General features: G+C 40.3%; 1 protein-coding gene across 1 annotated transcript in view; it reads right to left on the bottom strand.

The window, feature by feature from the left end:
* IPO11 (importin 11) overlaps positions 1-16,171 on the bottom strand; it is a 483,265-nt gene that overhangs the window by 197,561 nt on the left and 269,533 nt on the right. The window lies entirely within an intron of this gene.

The following is a 16,171-nucleotide window of genomic DNA, read 5'->3' as shown; positions in this document are numbered from 1 at the left end:
CACCTGCTCTACAGTGTAATTATTGCTGTTTTAAAATAGGTTTGTATTTCTTTGAGGAGCTTTCGTATTCCTTGGAGCTTTCTCTTCTCCAGGTGGAACAGTCTGTTTGCTTTTCTTGCATGCTGCTCTTGTGGACTAGAAAATATCCTCCAAAGCCATTAGGCCACTACTGTTAGAATTTAAGATCACAGAAGTTGCAGCTGGAGCAGTGCACACTGCCCCAGTAAATGTGAATAGGTGAGTGTAGCACAGGGTTAGGTGCTGCCCTCAATTACACTGGAACTGACCTGAAGGAATTTTTTTTTCCCTCAGTGACACTAATCCTGTTAACTGAAAGTCAAGAGTGCTGCCTACACATTTCCCATTGCTCTCCCTCCTGTTCTCTACTATAGATTATAACTGATCCCCATCATGAAAGATCTGGGGATACGCTATGTAGCAGGAGGTTTATAAATGTTAATAGCATTATGCCATGTATGATATAAGACACAAACCAGGCAGTCTGATTGAAAACAACTAATTTATCCCCTGTGTACAACACAGTCATGGCCAGTCCAAGCAGGCTTGAATTTATCAGGAGCAGAGATTTCAGGGAAAGGTGCCACCAGGTATGAATTTCTGTATGTATATCCAAAACCATCTTGTTGCAGTGCAGGATTCAGTCCCTCAAATTAAGCCCATAAACTCCCCAATGAAATATTTTCTCCAGTGTTTTTAAAGATGGAAGAAATAATATCTTCCATTGCACTTCTCTTCCTCCCTTCTTCAGATCATTCCCACTCTTCTGCACTTGCCCTTCTGGTCTCTGCTTCTCTCTGTATCACTCCTCTTGCTTTTCTCACACATATTCAGGAGTTTTTTTCGCTTAATCTTTTGTTTCTCTGCCTAACAAAGAAGATCTGTGTCTTGTATATGTTTCCAGGCTGTGGAGGGAAGAAATTTAGCTTAAATGCTTGTGTCATTGCCTCACCTTTTTAAGAAAATTGCTCTAATTTATGATTTTGTTTGTTTGTTTCGGGAGGGGGGATCACGTTAGCACAAAATTTAAGCAATTGGAATATGCTTTTAAAATAAAAAGTTACTCCACCAAATGCTTCTATATTCAGATTCTGTTTGCAGTTGGACAATTGTCACTATATTTTCCCTTTTTCTACCAAACAAAATCTCAGCGGAAACTTAGAAAATATGTTTTGATGTGAGTGTAAGTGATCATCTCAGCCCAAATGCTCTGTGCCTGCGATGGGGTAACAGAATTCCCAAAAGGCAAATTTCTGACACATGGGAGTGCCCTGTTGTGGTTGCCCCTCCAAACAAGTTTGATATTTCTGCAGAAATAAGTAAGTACCCATTGCCCTCACTGTTGTTTGGCAGCCAAATCACCTTTAAATGTCTCAAGTAATAAAGGGGTGTTAACAGCTACCGGAGAAAGAGAGATTGAACCGTTCCTCTATTCCTTTACTGATTTTAACTGGGATTGAAGGAAGCTGCAGGTGGAGCCATGCAGGCAGAAACCATAGCACTCACACCTAAATCTGAAAAAATGAAGGAGTTGTGGGATTTGCTCTGTACTTCTAGCCATCATGGGATTTCCTTTCTGTGGAGTGTGGAGTGAAAGGATGGACCCGCCTGTGCAGCTCAGCCCTTGGTAATGCACCCCACTGAATGGGATGGAGATCGCAGAATCTCTGTGATCAGACAGGGACCTCTGGGTCCATTTGGTCCAACTCTTACTCAGGGACACACAGAGCAGGGTACCCATGCTTGTTTTCAGATAGCTTTTGGAGGTGTCCAAGAAGAAGACCCCACAACCTCTCTGGAACAAAACAGGGACTTGTAACCTGTCCTGAAAGCTCAGCTGTGTGTCACTTATACATTGAAAATGAAAACATATTTGTAAATAATCTTTGTATTCATCTACAGAATGATTTTCTCGAGATTTCATACTTGTTCAGCTATGTTTTCCCTAGTGTTATGACTGATGTGCTTTAATACCATTCTTTACATTCTTTTTAAATGTTTGCACATTTAAACATCATTTAAACATACAGTTGCATGTTAAAACCTCTGACAAACTTACCTTAAGCCTTCCTGTCATTTCTTTACTTTTTGCTCAATGGGGTGAAGCCAAAGGGAAGAAGAGGTGTCTGTGTGAAGGGTCCCACTGGAGAACTGGGATGCTACTTGGTTTCCCCAAACCCTTCTTTACCAGCCTGCTCTGAAACAGCTCTGTAAGACCTCTGTAAGCATCACAGGTGGTTATATAGGATATGAATTCACTAGGGGCTTGATGTTGGCTATTGCATCTTTCCACCAAGCAATACTGACTACTGGATAGAGCTCTGCTGTCCCCTGGAGTGGGTACAATATTGGCATATTGGGTGTGCAGCACTCATACAATAAAAGGTTCAGGATCATGCTTGAAAAATGAAACCCGGTAGAACTTGGGAAGCACTGTAGTGTGCTTCAGTCCAAATAACTACATTTGTATTCAAGCAAAGGCTTTGCAGAAACAAATACAAACACCAGTTTTGCAGTGTTTTCCTGGTACATTGCTATTCCAGACACAGCCATAGGACAGACTGGACTGTTCAGTGGCCAGGATGGCAAAATTCTGCATAGCATGTCAGAAGAAAAATAAATACAATTAAATTCTTTCAGCTTTAGAAAGCAAAGGTCTTTCAGAATTGTTTTAAAACTGCTATTTAAAATTTCTCAGAGTCCCATTAGATTAGTTAAGACTGAATTTATTAGATACAATGAATTTTCTTTAAATATATACTTCTTATTTCCTTTGAACTCACAGAACATGTTATAGTTAATTATGAGATATCAAAGAGTCTTTCAGGGAAAATCATTCTGAGAATAAGCAGAATGAATTTAGAATAATGCCACAATGCCATCTACAGCTTTGGTCTCATTTACACTGTGGATTAATTGGGCAATTCTGCCACCCCTAAGGCTATTTGTGTATCAGTTTATTTTGAAGTTTATTTATCTGAAAGATAGGTATGAAAAGTAGTTATTCCCTGTGGTACTTTTTTCTTCCCCATAACCTGAAGAATCATTTACCATGTTATCTTAGGGTGGAAAAAGGAAAAAAGTAGTGTAGGATCATGTTCTGGCAACGACTACAACCACACCTTGAAACAATTCAGGTATAGTATAGTGTTTTAGACTTATGAGCCTTGAGAGAAGCACGGAGACAGTGTTGAAGAAATGTCAATTTGGAAGTGCCATTCTCGAATGTTTTTACATACAAGAACAGAATGTTTGAAATGAGCATTACAAAATCTCTCTGCTGATTTAATTGTTTAGAAACTAGCCAAAAACCAACAAACAACCAGAAGAGAATCACAGCCAAGGCATTGAGGTGATTTTACTCTGTACGCATCCAGAAAAGGAAGGTCTGTACAACATGAGGTACAACAAACAAAGTGAATGCCAATGCAATACTCAGTAGTCTGGAGATTTACCAGATGGGTTCTGCCTTAATACATTTCAAAGGCTCTTGAATCCCTTCTGCAATATTATTCACTCACTCCCATAATCTGAACTTTGCTCCTTTGTGAAAGCTGTGAGATATGCTGTTACAGCCGTTGTAAGTCCCTTGGCAGTGTCTGGAGGGAGTGTATAGTGTTTGGCTCTCAAAGGCAGTACTTAACTCACAGGCTTGCTTGTCAGATCAGGAATCGTAGCAATGTCTGAGTAAACTTCAGGGGCTCAGCAGCTCTGGTCCACAGTGTCCGCAGCACTGCCAAAACCCCAAGGAAGCTTTCAGACAGCTGAGATACGTTTGTCTCTATAACAGTGATCAACATTGGCAGGTCTCCACTGCGGGGATGCCAGCAGTGATACTGCTTTTCATCACCACCAGCGGACATATCACTCCTCATACCCGCTCAGAAGAGCTAAAAAGAAGAGAAAGGAGGATTGCAGGAGCAACCTATAACAGTGAGCAAATGTGATATACAGCTCTCCACAAACACTGTGACAAGCAAGACTCTTGGTACCATGTTTGCATAGGAAATTTGAAGGAAGGGAAGCTTCTCTTCTTGTTTCTTCGTGAGTTTTATGAATAAATATGCCATCAGCCCTCACTGCTGCTGCAGAGCAGGAGGCCAGCAGGCCGGCAGCACTGATGACACACTGACTGTGATTCATGTCACCATCGCAAGCAGTGACGTCAAGTGCCTCGATGGTGCTCTGTCACAGCACTAGGCCTGTCTTGACTCTGCATCTGCTAACAGAAACAAGGGCTCCACACCTATTTCTATGGAGTAACTCTCTCAGCTGGATTTATTCTCACTTGTCCTACTCCCAGAGAAAACAGAGTTTGACCCAGATAAAGCAGTGAAAAAGCCAAGGGTTTGGCGATGGATTGTAGAATTCCACTGTTTCACATGGGATATGACCTTCTTATTAATTACAAAATGCTCCAGCTGATTAATTGTGATTTGATTCCATTGTTTGCATATCTTCCGTGTGAAACATAGTTTGAAAGGAAAAAAAGTGAGAATAAAGAAGATTTTGTTCTGTGCAGAAATCCCATCTGTTCTGGATGTTCTGTGCCTTATTTCTAACTGCATGAGGACAAGCCCACCCTGAAAGTGACATTTGTAGACTCTGACTACCCCTAGATGTCAAATTTTTAAAATGCAGAACAGAAAGTATAAAACATTAACAAGGAAGTTGTAATGGACCCCTAAGAGATTTTCCTGTTTTAATCTATGTTCTGTGAGTTCATCTTTTCCCTAAACAATCTGCATGGTTTTCTGCCATTCTCAGAAAGTAAGGACTTATGTATACAGTTTTGTCATCTTATTACCATCAGGCTGAAACAATCTGCACAATCCTCAACAATATGTCAGGAAAAGAGTATTATTCTCCTTGCACCACACTGATTTTATGCCAGGTAACACTACTGATAGTAAAATCGAGATGTACTGTTGTGTTGCTGACACGAGTCAGGCTTTGTATATTCATTGCAAAAACAGCTTAATAAGAACCATATGGTCTGGGGTGTGGGACCATAGAGAACATTTCAAGAGACTATGAAAAAAAGCAGTTGGACAGTAGCTCCTGACTAGAAAGTGAGTACATGGAAAGCATTGCAAGACCTGATCTGATGTTGCTTCTGCATCTCACCACTAACCAGGCCATCCTTCTGCCCCTATACCTTGTTTTCCCAGGTGAGAATCACTTGAATTCTTCAAGATAAGGGAGGGGGACCCCACTATGTTCAAATTATGGAAAACTACTGAATTCTGCTGTGCATCTCTTCATGCAGCTGTGGGTCTTTTTGTCTGTATCTACTCTTCCAAGATAAGGGAAAGAAGAATTAAAACCAAAATCAAGCCTGCTTGCTTGAATTGTGTTTGCAGAGACCCTCACATAAGTTCTACTCCATTTTTACATAAATGGACAGCCTCCTTGACGTGCGGGGGATGACACACACAGGGCTTGGGAAGTATAGGTACATAGAGGATTGCAGGAAGAGAGATTATTTCCTGCCAAGAATCTTCTAAAGATTAATGATAATAATAATAATAGTAATCCAAAAAGTAAACCTTCAGCTCAATTCTATGAGATCTGTCTCAGCATCTATATACATCTGCAGACAGCTCACGTAATTAAAGTAATTATGTAAAAGCCCTAAAAACCTTGTGCTAACTGTGTTGCTTTGTGTCATTAATTGCTCACTTCCTAACATGCTTTTCCTTTACATGCAAATTTTGAACTTCATACCTACATTGCCTGCTAAGGTAAGGTGCATTAGAAAATTAATGACAAACTTTGAACCATCTTGTTAATCTAGCAGCATTAGCTCTTCTGGTGAAGCATAACTGTATGTCTCATCTTATAAATGCCAGGACAAGGTACAAAGACTTGCATTTGATTTATAAAAGTCTCCATACACTGATGGCACATAGACTTGCAAATAATGGAACCTATTTGGGCCTAATGCGGTCCTGGAATTGTAATTATACGAAGTCATATGTGTCCCAGGGGAAGGAAGGAGAAGGTCTCATTTTAAACTTCATTTTAGCCTGGAGCCTAAACATCTTCACAGCAGGTCTTTCCAGCATCTTCAAGGACAGTGCACCTCTCTTTTCAGCAAATAAGTTTTCATTTTGATCTTCTATTGTTTTCAATATATAAAAAAAACTACTTGTCAAGAAGAGCCAAGTTGCAGTATCTTACAGAAACATCAATCCAGAATAACCCAGAGAGTGATGCAATTAAATACTGAAGGCTGTCTTAACTGGAATTATTTCTGTTTGAAACTGGCAACAGAGAATAAAAATTGGCCTATGAGGTACATGGGATGCCTGCGCCTACGTGTCTATGTGTCTTGTTTCTAAGAGGAGGGGATAACCTAGCTGGCACAGAATAGACCCACTTGGTTTTCCACGCTGTGCCTGGGCTCAGATTGAGTTCCCATTGCAAAGTGGAGCATTATTGTTCTGCATCCCTAACCATCACTTTAAGATCAGGAGACCTTTTTGCTTCGGTACAGGCTGGCTGAGTGGTGGGCATGAAGAGAGAGGGGGACAAAAGACACTTTATATAGATTTTGGAATTCTGGATTCTGTTTTGGAAAACAGAACATATTGAAATACATAAGTGCTTCTGCAAATGTGACCTTAGAGATATTCTGCAAACAAGGGGTGTATTATTTTCAGGAAATTTATCTTAAGCCCAAGAACTCAAGAAAGAGTAATTGCTTATTTGCCTGCTTAAAGATCCTTTGGTAGCTAGAAAACAATTGCTGCCTTATCTATACCATGCTATTATTACTAGAAGAGATTGTTCACTGTTGGATGAACTGCTCAGTAAAAACTTTTCATCAAAGTTGTTGGATCTGTGGCAAGGGCAGTTGGATCTGTGGTGTGCACATGGCAGCACTGAAGTGTCAATTAACTCTGTGGGCCACAGATAAAAATGTCAACCCATCCCAGAGCATGCAAGATTTGCACTACTGGGTGAAAATGGAGAAATTGCATGAAAATGGGTTGTGAGGCACCAACCTCTTATCTGTATTTTAAAGGCAGTTAATCTGAGCAACCACTAGTACCCAGTTTTTCCTGTCTCAGCCCTCTTGGGAAAGCCTCTTCAATGTACATCATGTTTGCTGTTTGGCCCTCTGCACATTAAGGAAGCTCTGCCTCATCATTTCCCCTCTTTGGCCTTGAGCGTTGATCTTTATCCAGAAGCAGTGTGCTGTTTGCTCAGTCAGGGGGGGCACTGTGATGGAAGGAGAAGGGCTCCCTGCTCTGCCCGTCACTTATGAGATGCTCAGCTCCACATCAGCACCTCGCCTGTCTTCTCCCAGCAGCAGCTCTGTGTTAATTAAAGAACTGTACCAATTAGCTTCCCCTAGTCTGTGAATAAGAGCAGTAGATCTGAAAAGCTGTTTTGGAGTTTAGCTCCAGTGTGGATCATTTACTATCAGAAATGGCTTTCTTTCTGGTTCCTTTTAGTTTGCCTTGACTCTCCTCAGATGCACAAGCCTTTCTGAGGATTGCACACTGAAGCAGCTCCTGTTCACATCTTATTGATTTATTCCTAATTTATTCAAGACACATGCTCTGTACTCCTCAGGTGAGTGTTGAGATCTGCAGGGCCCACAATGCCAGGGAAGGGCATTATTTGCTTATTTTCTCTTCCAGAACCAATTCAAACAACTTATATATCATTTAAACTAGGCAGGAGTTGGAGCTGTAAATGCTATAAACTGCATGAGTAGCAGGAGAACATGGCCCTTAGCATCTGCAAGAAGAAATTGGATTAGGGTTGTTTTATCTCTGGCAGGTGCTCAATAATATTTTCATCATGTAGTAGTTAAATTTAAAATAAATGTATTTTTGGGAATGGAAAAAAATGAAATAATATTCTTCAGCGTCATCTCGTCATGTTAAGTCCTTAGATAGAAGATATGCTGGGAGTAGATTATGCTGATACAGAGACTGTGCAGTGGTTGATATGAAGAGTTCACACCTGTGTAGGAAAGGAATGGATGTAGAAAGTGAAAAGGAATTAAATGTGCACACAGATAATGCTGTGAACTGATGTATTATCTATTTCCAGATGTTTTAGACAAAGAAAAACTCGCATTAAGAACTTCTGGTATGTGACATAGCACCAGCTAAGGCAAATCAGACATTCAGGTTTTAAAAGTCTGCATGGAAGTGATGGGAGCAATGTGAGTTGTGGGGACCTAATTTGAGTAGAGAGAAGTAGGAGTTGAATTTCCTAGAGAACCTAGCAGAGATCCTTCTGCTGGAGCCAGTGGAGAAATACAGTAATTCAGAGTTTAGAAACAAGCCTAAAAGATGCAGCCAATATTTTGGTTGAATGCACTTTATCCATCACTACAATTACAGGCTTCCCTCCTGGAAAACTGGAACATCCCCTTGAGCTTGTTTTCCAGCTGGGTTCAGACCAAGTATTTAGGACCAAAGGCTGCTTCTCTCACTGTTTCTACAAGCCACTTTATGCTGAGTGATTTCTTCCCAGTTGGGGAGGATTGCAGAAAGCTACTGGTGAATAAATTTTTCATATTGAGCTGAAATGCTGCCAGCTGGTGGCCTTGTGTAGGCCTGTGGGGGCTAAAAAAATAGACAAAGTGGCTGAGCACTAGGAGAGATGCAGCTGGCCTAGCAGGGGAGGATGCATGTGTGAGTGGTTAGAAGGCGAAATTGGGAACCTCCATCAGGATCCCAACTTTAGCATGAACAAAAGGCAGCAGATTGCTAGCAGTGAGGGACAGTGGAACACATAGGAATTAGCTATCCAGGAGTATGTAAGTTGCTATAACTGCAACAGATTCCTTCCAGCTATCAGAAAGTTGGTTGACTGTGACCTTTCTTGTCAAATACAGACTTATGATCCTTCTTGGGATGGTTGCAGTTCACTGCACCTGGCATTTATTTAGCTCACTGCACATGAAGGGCAGCAGATGTGGCTTGTATTGGGCTATAACTGAGGAGGGAGGACACTTTATGGCTTGACAGTTCCATAAGAATTATCAGCATACGTCAGTAGTTATTCATCTGCACTGATACATCACACACCCAGTATTTACATGGCTGACTAGCAGTGCATGGACTCAATGGTAAAATCCCTTTCTAGTCCTTGAATAGTTCCTCCAAGCTACAGGTGAAACATAGCAGCAGCGGAGCACATCACCACGACAAGAAGCTGTTCCTGCTTCTCTGTGGTATGGGAAAGTCCTACTTCCAGTGCTGTCAGCAAGGAAACATTGATTCCATAGTGGATTTGGAAAAAAAAAAAAAAAAGAAAAAAAGAAAATATAATCTCTTGCAAAACAAATTCTTCCATTTTGAACTAAATATTTCATTTTATTAAACTAAGTAATTAGAAAAATGAAGCTTCTCTCTTTAACACCGAAGCATAGCAACTGCACTTTACTTGGAGAATGCAAATGCCTTAAGCTTCAGAATTTTTCTTTCACCATCTCTCTGCAAGTGGCCATTTAGTCTTAATTGCTCCTCACAGTGTATACCAATTAAGAATAGCATTAGCAGGACAAGAACTATTTGTTAATGCCTAAACAGTATAAGAGACTCTTCCTATTTTGTTCAAGGCTTCGATTCACATTTTGAGTGAAAATCTAGCCCTCTGGAATGCCCTCCAAGCAAACACAGAATCACAGTAGTTGGAAGGGACCTCAAGAGATCAAGTCTACCCTCCCTGCTGCTAAAGCAGGTTCCCTACAATAGGTCACACAGGTAGGTGTCTAGATGGGTCTTGAATGTCAACATAGAAGGAGACACCACAGCCTCTCTCGGCAACCCATTCCAGTGCTCCATCACCCTCACCATAAAGAAGTTCTTCCTATGTTCATGTTTTAGGCTATTACTCCTTGTTCTAGTGTTTCATACCACTAAGAAGAGCCTGGCCCCATCCATTTGCCTCCCACTTCTCTTTAGATATTTATAAACATAAGTTGGATCTCCTCTCAGTCTTCTTTCCCCCAGGCTGCATAGACCCAGGTTACTCAGTCTTCCTTCATACATGAGATGCTTCAGGCCCTTCATCAACTTTGTGGTCCTCTTCTGGACTCTTTCTAGGACAGTCTTTTTGAGCTGAGAAGCTCAGAACTGGACACAGTAGTCTAAATGTGGCCTCACCAAGGCAGAGTAGAGGGGAAGGATCATCTCTCTCAACCTGCTGGCCACACTCTTTGTAATTCACTCCAGAATATCATTGGCATTCTTGGACACAAGGGCATATGGCTGGCTCATGGCCACTAGGACCAGCAGTTCCTTCTCTACAGAGCTCCTCTTGAGCAGGTCATGTCCCAGCCTGTACCAATACTTGCAGTTATTCCCACTCAGGTACAAGACTTTACACTTTCACTTGTTAAACTTCATCTGTTTCCTTCCTGCCCAGCTCTCCACTTTGTCCAGATCAATACATGATTAATAGCAAGCTATCAGTTACTTATAAGTAATGTAGACATGTTTATATAATTGAGTAGAGCAAAACTTTTTAAGACGTATTTACATTCAGAAAGACATGTTGCTGAACTACCGAGACAAAATATGAAGTGACATTGTTGGCACTTGAGAGATATTTCTGAGCTAGCTTGGATTGAAGGGGACTAGGAGGAGGATGACATGGATTGACCACCGCAAAGTGTTTACGAAGTCCCTTGCGACTGGAAGAACATTTTTCTCAAAATAAGAAGTGAGTTGTGAGGTCCCTGTGATCCATGTGCTTGCCACTGAGAAAAAAAGACAAAAAAAAGAAATCATTTTTTTCTTCATCAGCCTTTGTTTCTTAAGATGATTCGTTTCTGTCTGATAGCTTCCCTTAGTAGAGGGTATGTGGTAATTCACAGGGTATGCTGCAGGTGCACACAGTGCTTCATCCTGTTAGTGGAAGAAACAGTCAGATGGTTGAACTTCTTTAGCCTTGTTCACAGGGATGGGTGCCTTTCTGTGCAGTATCAAGAGTCATTAAGAAAAGCTTATTTTTTAGAAACATTTAACTTTCTAGATGAAATTTGCATAGAGCTCAAGTTTAGTGTTACATAAGAACTTCTATATTCTGGGGCTATACTACAGTTTATACGTCACAAATGACATCTCTCTTAGAATCACAGTATCACAGAATATCAGAATTGAAGAACGTCTTGGATTGGAAGGGACCCTAAACATCATCTAGTTCCAACTCCCAGCTGTGTTCATGGTCTGTGCTCTACCAGCTCAGGTTGCCCAGGGCCTCATCCAACCTGGCTCTGAGCACCTCCAGGGATGTGGCATCCACAGCTTCTCTGGGCAGTCTGTGCCAGTATCTCACTGCCATCTGAGTAAAGAATTCCTTCCTAACATCTAGCATGAATCTCCCTCTTCTTAAAAAAGTTGTTAGTCAGCAGCTTCATGAAATATAATTGTTAGGATTTTTCCTAAGCGAAAGTTGAAGCTGATAATCATGTGATTACTGCAACAGACCAGAAACTGATGAAATAATCCCAACAAATTGCAAAAGTCTCTTAGGACTTCAAGTACCCTTTCTTTGTGATCAGCTTCATGAGATTATATTGATTCAGAACCCTGTTCAGGAGAGATGTATATCATGAGGTGCACCAGGAAAAAGTGTCACAAGTGCAGTTTCTAGTGATTTTGGTATTGATTTCAGCATGGTCAGGACCTAATGCATTGTCTTCAGATAGCAATTTGCTGATTTACTAGAGGTGAGAAACTGGTGCGGAGCAGAACGATGAGAACCCTCCTTCCCTGCCTGAAGTTCCCTCATCCCAGTTCAAGAGGACAGTTGGGCTCCTTTCTATTTCTAAACCCAAACTGAATTTTTTTTCTGTGTTGCTTTGTCCATGCCCTCTTGCTGGTTTGACAACACCCCTGGAAGCAGAGAAGCATGGGCACACAACTGCCTGCTCAGAAAAACTGACTGCTTTTAACAATTGAGTCACTTTATGCCTTTTGTAATTGAAAACTTTATTGTATGGCATATGAAAATAAAGGTCTAACAATTTTCAAGACAAATGTTTTTCAGTTATTATGCCTGCAACATGATGGCGTTTCTTTTGAGCTACAATCTCATAGTACCTTTTTTTTTTTTTTTGCTAAATAACATCTTGCCACATCCAAAGACATTTTCAGACAGTCATTTGTGTGCCTTTCACTTCAAATTCTCATTCCCTTTAATTGCAAGGGCCCACCAGAAAACTTGACATTCACCTCTCAGTATAAGGACTCCAGACAAATCAAACCATTCTAGGACTAACAGACAGAAAATAAAGGATTTCTTGCATTACACTCTTGACTTCCCTATCTAAATAAAAATTACTGTTATGGTTTCTCCCTCATTTTCATACCATTGCATCTGATCTGCCAGGCACTCAGAACTATGACTGCAATGAACCACAGCTGTGCATTGGAATTAACCTTGAAGCCACTGGACTGGCTGTACATGGCTCACTGCATTGCCTTATGCTTGCATAGCCCTCTCTGACTGACAGTTGCTATATAATTTGCTTCCCCATTGTAAAAGCCTTCAGTCAGTGCTGTACCAAGATCTCCAGAATCATTAAGATGTTTCTGGAAACTTCATGTCAGTGTGGGTTTTAGGCACGCATCTTGAAACAGCCTATCAAATTTAAAACACAAAGTTCAAACAAATTCAAAGTATTCTGGCACTTGATTAACAGGATCTGCTTTCCAGAACATGGGTAATCTTTCCATTGAGATTAACACATGGAAATCACAATCCTTTGCCACTAGGTGGTACCCACACAAAACATTATGATTCTCTGTTAATTGTATATGCACTATCATTTGCAAAAAAGGTTTGGTTTGAAGGCACTTGGGTAAATTTACATTCATGCTAAAATTTAAAAGCTCTCCCTGTTAATGAACTTTCACATTTATCAGACAATCAACCAGCAGTTTAATGGGAAGGAAAGAGAGAGGTAACCTCCTTCTGGTGACAACAAGGACCTCTACAAAGATCAGGTGACTGTGCAGTGGTATCTGAAGATGTTCCAAATCTCAGAGGATCACACCTTCATTAACAATGTTCATTAAGGCCTCAATTCATTGAGATACTAAAGAACATAAATCATTTTAAGCATCTGAATGGTGCCACTGACTTCCATCAAACTGCTAATGTGCTTAAAATGAGGTGAGTACTAAAAGCAACTGATGGATGAAACCATACAGACTCTTGAGCTATCTCAGAAGTCAATTACAAAGTCTTCATTGATTTAACCAGATAGGGGTGTACTGTCAGGCTACATAAAAGTGCAGTATCTTTGAGTAGTGCCCTCTGGCCACAAGCACAAGTTGGGATCACACTGAGTCTACATCTTTCCCTTCTTTTTCAGCATCCTGCTTGAAAATGATGCTGCTAAGCATCTGATGCAAACCCAGTCTCAGTGGGTTTCCTGGTTTTCCCTTTCCATCTCAGGGACTGAGGACACAGGGTAGAGAACACTGACCCTGAACTTTAGAAGCATCTTCTGTCTCTGGACTCAAATAATCTACACCACCAAGACCTTGCTAGAATTAATCACCAATTTTTATCTCTGTAAAATCTCTGGGCTCAGACTAGAGCAGAGCTCAGGTTTTATTTCTTTTCACTCTCCCTCAGTATTTCTAATGTGGACTGCCTATTTATTCTCTGAGCAAACATGAAATTTGGTGAGTAACATGTCAGAAATAATTATTAAGACAAAATAGATTTGAATACATCTATACAGAATACACATAGCTGTTGGAAATAATAGTCCAGTAGAAGTACTGTATGGGGTGTTTCTTTATTGGGAGGTGTTCTGCTATCACCCACAAGCACTCACTTGGTTCTGCTCGGTGTGAGCTGTCACTGCAAGACCCAGCAATGACGGTTGCTCCTTGAATGTAAAGTTTTTTGATTATATGCTTTGCCATTGCCTTCAGTTGATTTTGATATACAGAAGCCCTTGAGTCATGGTTAAAGGATAGTAAAACTTAAATCAATATTGCATTTTGAAGTTTTTCATATTCAAGTATCCTCTAGGGAGGAAAGTAGTATCCTAGAGTAAGAAAATTATCCAGATAGTTCTTCTCCTGGGCTGCCAACTCGTAAATGCAAACATTTCTCTCCAGGCCTTTCTGGGTGCAAAGGAAAGAACCTCAAAGCAGCCAGGTTCTTCTCTCCTTGGAAAAAGAGAAAAAGATCATTTGGAAAGGATGAGGCACAGAAATATAAGTTGTTCTCATATGCTCCTTATTTTGATCAAATTTTTTCATCTGTTGTCCAAACACCTTGTCCTTGTATCTTGTTTTTTGCTTTTTTTTTTTTTTTTTTTTTTTTTTTTGAAAGTTTTTTGTTAATATTCTTCTTGGTTACGATTTGTCCACATTAGGCAATGTGCAAATGTTCATGGAATTAGGCAGCTGTTCTTACATTTGGGAGAACACTGTGATTGAAGTACTCAGATTCCTAGTAGTTGCCACTGTCACCTAAGCGGTGAAAAACTTTTATTCAGCTCTTTTCACTGCATATTGGATTTTCTGTCTGCTCATATGAAAAACTGCTGAGCACAGTGAGAAGAAAAGGAAAGATTTTTTTCTCTCCTTGTCTCTTTCTACAACTGCCACAGTCTGCAGGCAATAAATCAATATCCAAAAGGAAAAGAGATGAATGTAGGACGTAGCATTTGGCATGTGCTCCTGTGATAACGATGGGAGGGAAACATCCACCTGGATGGGTGTGAGAACTTGAAGTCTTCCCTGTGGAACATCCAGGGAAGAACCACTAGAAAAATTTCATAGCTCCCATCCTTCTGTTCTGACTTTCTGATCTCCCTTCAGTATTTCCTACCGACCTCGCAGTGGGGTCTGATCTAGGAGAACCCGGTAACTGTATCCTTTTTTCTGAAGTGGAAAAACATGCACCCCACATGGGCCTTCTAAACACTGCCAAGCAATCAGACACACCAGTGCAGTAACAAAGTTACTGGTCCACACATACCCGCAAAGAGCTGAACTCAGGCTTTCTAGCTCTTTAGACAGTATGTTGACCCCTTTCATTTTCTAATTGTAAAGAAAAACTTGGGACCACGACTTCATCTTTATCTTGCACTCACTGAGATTTGTTACTATCTGTTAGTGCCAAAGGGAATGAATTAGAGAAATCTTCCATCTCTATTGATGCAAAATGGGAAGCTAATGAAATACAAGAGTATATTATAACTGTGTGCAATATTAGAGCTCCATTTGCAAAATATATGGGTTTTCTATAATGCTGTGTCCTGTATGATCTCCTCCATTGCTAATAGTTTCTTAAATATTATTGTTAAAAGTTGCTGGATGTGTACTAAAGTATAACTTCATATCTAAAAATACAGTATGTTACTCTTTATTTGAGTGTCATTCAATAATATATTTAATACCAAAGCATCAGAGTCTATTAAGCCAAAGACATTTAGTAAGAATTCAGTTCAATCCTTAAGAGGTTGAAAGTAGCTTCAGTGGAATTAATGGCTTAAAGTTAATTGTTCTTGCTCATGTTTTATTTGAAGTGTCCTGCTCAGCAAAGGCAATGTGACATTATGCTCACTAGGGATGTTGAGCCGGATTCACTGCTGACGTAGGCAGGTGTAACCTCATTGAGTTAATTAGAGCTTCACCTACGTCAGCAGTGAATTTGGGATCTAGACTTCTTGGAGAAAAAAGGTAAAGTTTGGAGCTTAGAAACCTGGAGGTGGAGCACAGAGGACAAAGAAAGAAGGAATACTAGAATCTGGGTTAACTGGTGCTTCCAGCCATTGGCGTAGTTTGCAAACTGTCTTTTTGGATGGCTAAAACTTACCTTGACCACATCAGAATATATTTGGAAGTGTTGAAGAAACCATGATAAATTGCAAATAAAAGATAACACAGCTTATGTTGTATCTTTAGTTTAGCTAATAGGAGAACATCACTCAGTCTCTGGAACAACTAAGAATTTTGCACAGCTTTATACCAGGATGGTGTCAGATGACTTAACTACCTTTTCTTCTGTTACAATAACTCCTATAATCTCTTCCTGGAGTACAAACATAATAGCCACACTCTAATACACTGATACATATCACAAACCAATATACAGCACATTGACTATTTAGGACATTTACCCTGTACTTGCAGTTCACAAAAATACT

Source organism: Lagopus muta, chromosome Z (genome assembly GCF_023343835.1).
Source record: "Lagopus muta isolate bLagMut1 chromosome Z, bLagMut1 primary, whole genome shotgun sequence".
Classification (NCBI taxonomy): domain Eukaryota; kingdom Metazoa; phylum Chordata; class Aves; order Galliformes; family Phasianidae; genus Lagopus; species Lagopus muta.
The sequence above is the reverse complement of the archived record's forward strand: the minus strand, read 5'-3'. Positions and strand labels throughout refer to the sequence as shown.